The 5,906-nt window shown below is 45.0% G+C and overlaps 1 long non-coding RNA gene across 1 annotated transcript in view; it reads right to left on the bottom strand.

Annotated features, from left to right (window-relative positions):
• Positions 1-5,365: 5,365 nt before the first annotated feature.
• LOC145418093 (uncharacterized) overlaps positions 5,366-5,906 on the bottom strand; it is an 881-nt gene continuing 340 nt past the window's right edge. Inside the window, exon 2 of the long non-coding RNA XR_013900636.1 lies at positions 5,366-5,455. This is a non-coding gene — a long non-coding RNA (uncharacterized LOC145418093). The remainder of the gene's footprint in view (positions 5,456-5,906) is intronic.

Genomic DNA, 5,906 nt, shown 5'->3' with positions numbered 1-5,906 from the left:
TGTAGTAAAAGATTAACATCATAGGGCCAGTCACGAGGATGTGCTATGGAAATCTGGATAACAAGACTGAATTCAGCACAAGTACAAGAAATGCAGTGATCATGAACTCGGTTGACTGCAAGCTTGTCACCCTTTTTTTCCTGCAGTCCTCCATCCTTCTTTCGGTGGCAGGGTGGGATGTGAGAGACGCTTGTATTGCCGAGCAGGGGTTATACCAGTGCCTCCACGTGAAGGCCTCCCTCTCCAGCGCCCTTCCCTTGAGCGGTAAAGGCGATGGAAGGTGTGTGGTGGTTCAGTGCGCCAGTGACTGAGGTGAACTGGGGCGGGGGTATTGTTTGTCAGGTTGGAATTGTGTCCTTCTTTTGATCCCCGGGACAAAGTGTGTGTGTGTTGAGATTCGCCCCCCAATAGTAGTGAGAACACGGGCAAAGAAAGTCCGTCAGAGGATGTTGCACGTTGAGCAAGGGAGCAATAAGCTAGCGTGGTGGTTGTCCAGTAGGAAACAGCTGGAGAAACTTCATGGCATCGGCGACCAGTTGTCGAGTGGTTGCCTCGTTGAGCAGTCCTGCTTTGTTATATTTCACTGGATGGTCGAGCTGGAGCTGCACGTCGGCGTCAGGTTGGATGGTCTTGGGCTCGATCTCGTTTTTGGCCTCGGCATCACGGTGTGGCAAGATGTTCATCAGAGCCTGGCGGGCGTTCCGATGTGGGCTCCTTCGCTTTGTCCATTTGGTCTTGGATGTCGGTGGAGTCGGTGATGGGCGAGGGTCGGCGGTGGTCAAGATGTCGGTCCGGTCGTCAACAGTAGGAGGTGGCGATGATGGAGTAGCACTATCTGTGGTGGCGGCTGGGTCGGCCTCAGGCAGAGGGGAAGAGGGAGGAGCTGGGGGAGGGGTGGCAACAACAGTGACTGCCTCCTCTGGGATGTCAATGGAAGGCAGTTCGTTGTGCTGGAGGAGTAAAGGGATCAGCTTGGCGAGGGCAGCTCGGTCTCCTTGCGCGATGGCTTGCGCAGCCTGAATGCAGGCAAAGATCCGAGCATGCAGGATGGTTCCCCCGCCAATTGCTGCTCGACGATGGCGTGGTCGGCGTGCTGGGGCATGGCTGGATCCCTTCACACAGGTACCAGAATGGCCGGTAACACCAGCAGCTTCTGGGACCTTTCTCCCCGATTTGGTGGAAAACTCCACCCCCTCCCCATTTGCTAGGGACTTCCCGATTTTCTGAGAATTAGGTTTAGTGATGGCCGAGCTGTGGACAAAAATGTCTCGCTGGTTGTCAACCCGAGTGATGAAACCATACTTGGCTCTGTGGTTGAACCATTTCACCCGTCCCTTGAAGATGGTGGTAGGGAAACAGGCAGTGGTTCTTAGCGTGGTAGAGAGCTGGGAGAGATGTTTCTGTAACCGGTGTTCGACCGGAACTCTCGAGACAGAAGTTTACCCACCTGTGTGTGTGACGGGCTGTGGACGGAGGGAAGTTACGAGAGAGAGAGAGAGAGAGAGACAGAGACAGAGACAGACAGAGAGAGAGACAGAGACAGAGACAGAGACAAACAGACAGACAGACAGACAGACAGACACAGACAGAGACAGACAGACAGACAGACAGATTTATGACAAATGAGGGAACTCTGGGAAATAATACTCACATTAAGATATACGATATTTGAGAGAGAGAGAGAGAGAGAGAGAGAGAGAGAGAGAGAGAGAGAGAGAGAGAGAGAGAGAGAGAGAGAGAGAGAGAGAGAGAGAGAGAGGGAGAGAGAGAGAGAGAGGGAGAGAGAGAGAGAGTGAGAGAGAGAGAGAGGGTTTTTTTTTTTTGTGTGTGTGTGTATGGTAACATGAAGAAAAGACAAAAATACTACCTCAAACTGAATACTTTAATCATGTAAATACTCCCATGCAAAAATTATCTCCCTTTTCTCAAAACAGTGAATTACCCAAACCCTCAGGTGCAGATATTATGGTACCAGTTAATTACTTTCGTCATTGTTGGTGGACATTGTGAGTTTGGACATTCTTTTGAAATTGAAGAACTTTATTTTATATATTTTTATTCATTCATTTATTTTTTAAGGGCAGGGTTCCAGGTGTGGGACTGCAACCCCTCCCCTTCCCCTTTCCCTTCCCCTTTTCTTCCCCCTCCCCCTCTCTTCCCCTTCCCCTTCCTCCTTTCTTCCCCCTCCCCCTCTCTTCCCCCTCCCCTTCCTCCTTTCTTCCCCCTCCCTCTCCCCTCCCCTCTCCCTCTCCCTCCTCCTAACCCCATCCGCTGTCCACATTCTGCTGGTCACCTTTCTCTGAGCTACATCTGTCACCCATGGAAATATGCAAAGCTGTAGCTCCTTGTCAGATAGTTTCTTTTGCATTATTTTTTCCCTCTTTGAACCCTACCTGATCTGATCTTTAGGTGGGAAAAGAGATCTGGATGATGATGATGATGATGAGTGGCGGGGGGGGGGGACAGAATGGACAAACAAGCAAACAGACAAACATTTTAAACTCATAGATTGGTAGATAGAGAGATGTAGAGACTGCAGGAGTTTTGTGTAAAATATTCAACCTGTAACCCCAGCTGGCACATATTCAGAGATAAAGTAGGTGCAGTATCTCTCAGTCTCTCAGAAACTCGATACATTAATATCTGCTCCATGGGATATTTCACTTCTAAAATATACAGATTCCCCCCCCCCTCTCTCTCTCTCTCTCTCTCTCTCTCTCTCTCAGTATTTTTACCCCTCCACGTGATAAGTCAGAGGAGGGTGTTGTTATCACTGGGATCAAGAGGTGTCTGTCCGTAGAGTTTAGCGGCTGGGCGGCTGGCTGGGCGTAAAGATTTCGTTTCCGGGCCAGAACGCGGATGGTATTCACTATAGTCATGATATTTCATGTAGTTAAGTGTTCTATCGCGAAGTGGTGCCTTTTGATGGGAAGAATGTGGTGTTTTAAATATTTTTTTAATAATGAAAAAAAAAAAAAAAAAGATATTTCAATGCGACCTCCGCAAGGAATCCGAAGAAAAAAAATCAGATATTTTAATGCGACCTGAGCAAGGAATCTGAAGGGTCCAGATTATGATCCCTGGCATGGGCCATTCTGTAGTTACACTGCAAAGAGTGATTGTTAGAATAGACCGATTAGATCATTTCTAAGTTGTTTTAAAGTGTTTTTGTATAATCATTATCAAATGCTTCTATAAACTTATTGACAACTGACACTTTGGTTTTTGATCTCTTTCATCCAGTGGCCTTCTTTTTGCCAAAACATATGCGTAATGAAAAACCAAGTTTCACTCAAGGCGTTCTCCTTACGCCCACCTTTAAAAGAAAAGTTGGGGGTGGGAGGGCGAGCGCCGTTGTGCGCTTGGTTAGGTTTGCAGGGAGGTTGGGGTATGTGCTTGGTCAGATGGAGGGTTGCACCAGCGTAGCCTTACCTATGTTTTAACTTTGATTATTCTGTATACCTTTCCTATTACATTCAATAGACTTATACACGATACTTTTTACATTTGTTTCGATGACTTTTATTGTTGTACAAGGGCAGTCACAGTTTTCATCCACTCAGCTCGTACAGTTCCACCCATCCAGTTCTTACATATTTCCAACAAGCACGTCAGTCTAGTCCTTCCTTTACTCTTTGCATATATATCCCACCAAAACTTGATGCCCTCTCATTTTTTAACCATTTCACATCATTGTTCACTTCTGTTAATGTCGCCTTTTTTAACACCATTTTCCTCTGCACACTACGAAACCCGACCCTGTTTACTGCTGCTCTGCTCTCGTCATTCCCATTCAACAACCTTTCAAAATATTCGTTCTATCTGTCCCTTACTTCTCTTCCATATACTAATATTCTTTCATACTTACCCCTCACATTTGCACACTTTTTTTCACCTTCATATCTACATTATCGTCCCTTCTTTTAGAACAGTTTATTTTCTCAAACCACTGACATTCATTTTTCCTCCAAGGTCAGTATTTATTTTTCTTGCTTTTCGATAGTTTCTTAACATGATTATTACTCTCAATATATTCCTTTCTCCTTTGATATCATCTGTGTTCCTGTATCCACATTAACCACTTTTTTCATTTCCTCCACTGCCCTTTCAACCTCTGCATCCCTCCATGCTGCACCTTTTCTTACCAGCTGTTAGTGTCGTAACACCACATGCCTCCTTAGCATTCACAACAAACACTTCCTATATGCACTCCAAAGATTCTTCAGATCCATTTACACTCAGTTATTTGACTCGTAACTCTTCTTCCACCTTTACTCGGTATTCATCTGCCACAGTTGTTTCTCAGCATCTCTACTTTCAGTCTTCCCCGCCCCCCGCACTCTACGTCTATTCTTCATGCTCTTCTCAGTTTTACCTTGCATACCAGAAGCACATAATCAAATGAACCTCCCGATCGTCCTTTTGTCTCCCTCACAGACACTGCCACCTATCATCCCTGTGTTTACCAACACATAATCAGCTAGATTCTTATCAACACTCAGTTTCCTCTGTAGGATGAATATTTGTGTTTCTTTATGCTAAAAATATGAATTACATATGTACTGCTTCTTTCCTAACTATGCCGTTCAGTCGCCGTCTGCCATCATTCTCCCGTGGTTCTCCATAGCAATCGATTGCATCATTCACACAACCAGAGTCAAGCCTCCCATTCATGCCAGTCCCTACAAAGACTTTAACTCCAAAGCATCTGTCCTCTCTCTCCATCCAGCTGGTTCAACAGCCTGTCTTTTTCGTCCTTGCTTTTACTATTGCAAGGTGCACACGCAACAGTGACTATAACTTTCATCTTCTCAAACTGGAAATTGGTATATTTACAGCTCGAACAGACGCACATTTTTATTCCCCCCCCCCCTGCCATTCATTATTCATCAACAGAGAAACGTCGTCAATGCATCATTCACGCGTGATTATACCTAACATTACACGCTTCACAAATGTTTTAACATTTCATAAACCTGTTCAGTTGTTAGGAAGAAAACATGTATGAAAATATTTTTATTAGAAAACCATTTAATTACATAATTTGTACTATGCTTGAAAATACCTAAGTAAAAGCGTCTATCAGTTAACTACAAAATATCAGTGGCAAAGACGCTGTGAAAATGTGACTGATGATGAATGAATACGGTGGTGAGAAGGAACTGTCCAGGCAACAAGATGTCAGGTCGTGTGAGAGGCTGGTCGTTGTGTCGGTGTGAGGGGCGTCAGCAGTTGTCAGCGGCAGGATGATGGGTCGTGTGAGAGGCTGGTCGTTGTGTCGGTGTGAGGGGCGTCAGCAGTGGTCAGCGGCAGGATGATGGGTCGTGTGATAGGCTGGTTGTTGTGTCGGTGTGAGGGGCGTCAGCAGTGGTCAGCGGCAGGATGTCACTTTTTATCATCATTAGTTGTAATATCCGAGGTGATCACTGGATGAGTATTTCCGTTGTCGTGTTTACTGTTGAGGATAATAAGGTAGTTTGAGTACAAATATTGTATATGTGGGAATTAAAGCATCGCTAAATTCATTGTCCTTAAAATACTTGTCTTTTCTAGCATCATTTTTTTCTTTTGATTTCCTTTGGATTGCTCCTTTGCAAGAAAAAAAAAAAAGAGCGAGAGAGAGAGAGAGAAGACGGCCTAGACGTGATATAGTAGAGAACAATATCTAATAAGTTGTAAAGAATGACGTCCTCAAGAAATGCTGCCCATGACGATGATGATGGTCATCATCATCAGCATCATCATGGTTATCAAGCCGTAATTCCCACCTACGAGATAGAATCCAGTAGGAACAACAACCAAACAAAGAGAAAATATTATAGTAGAACTACTAAACGCAGTTCCCAGTAAAACAGGTCGTACATCGTTCAAATATTATCAGTCTTTTGAGATCTGTATCCATATCA

Source organism: Coenobita brevimanus, chromosome 112, assembly GCF_032717465.1.
Source record: "Coenobita brevimanus isolate Jiangsu-jjx chromosome 112, ASM3271746v2, whole genome shotgun sequence".
NCBI classification, from domain to species: domain Eukaryota; kingdom Metazoa; phylum Arthropoda; class Malacostraca; order Decapoda; family Coenobitidae; genus Coenobita; species Coenobita brevimanus.
Note: the sequence above shows the minus strand (reverse complement) of the source record. Positions and strands in the feature narration are given on the sequence as shown.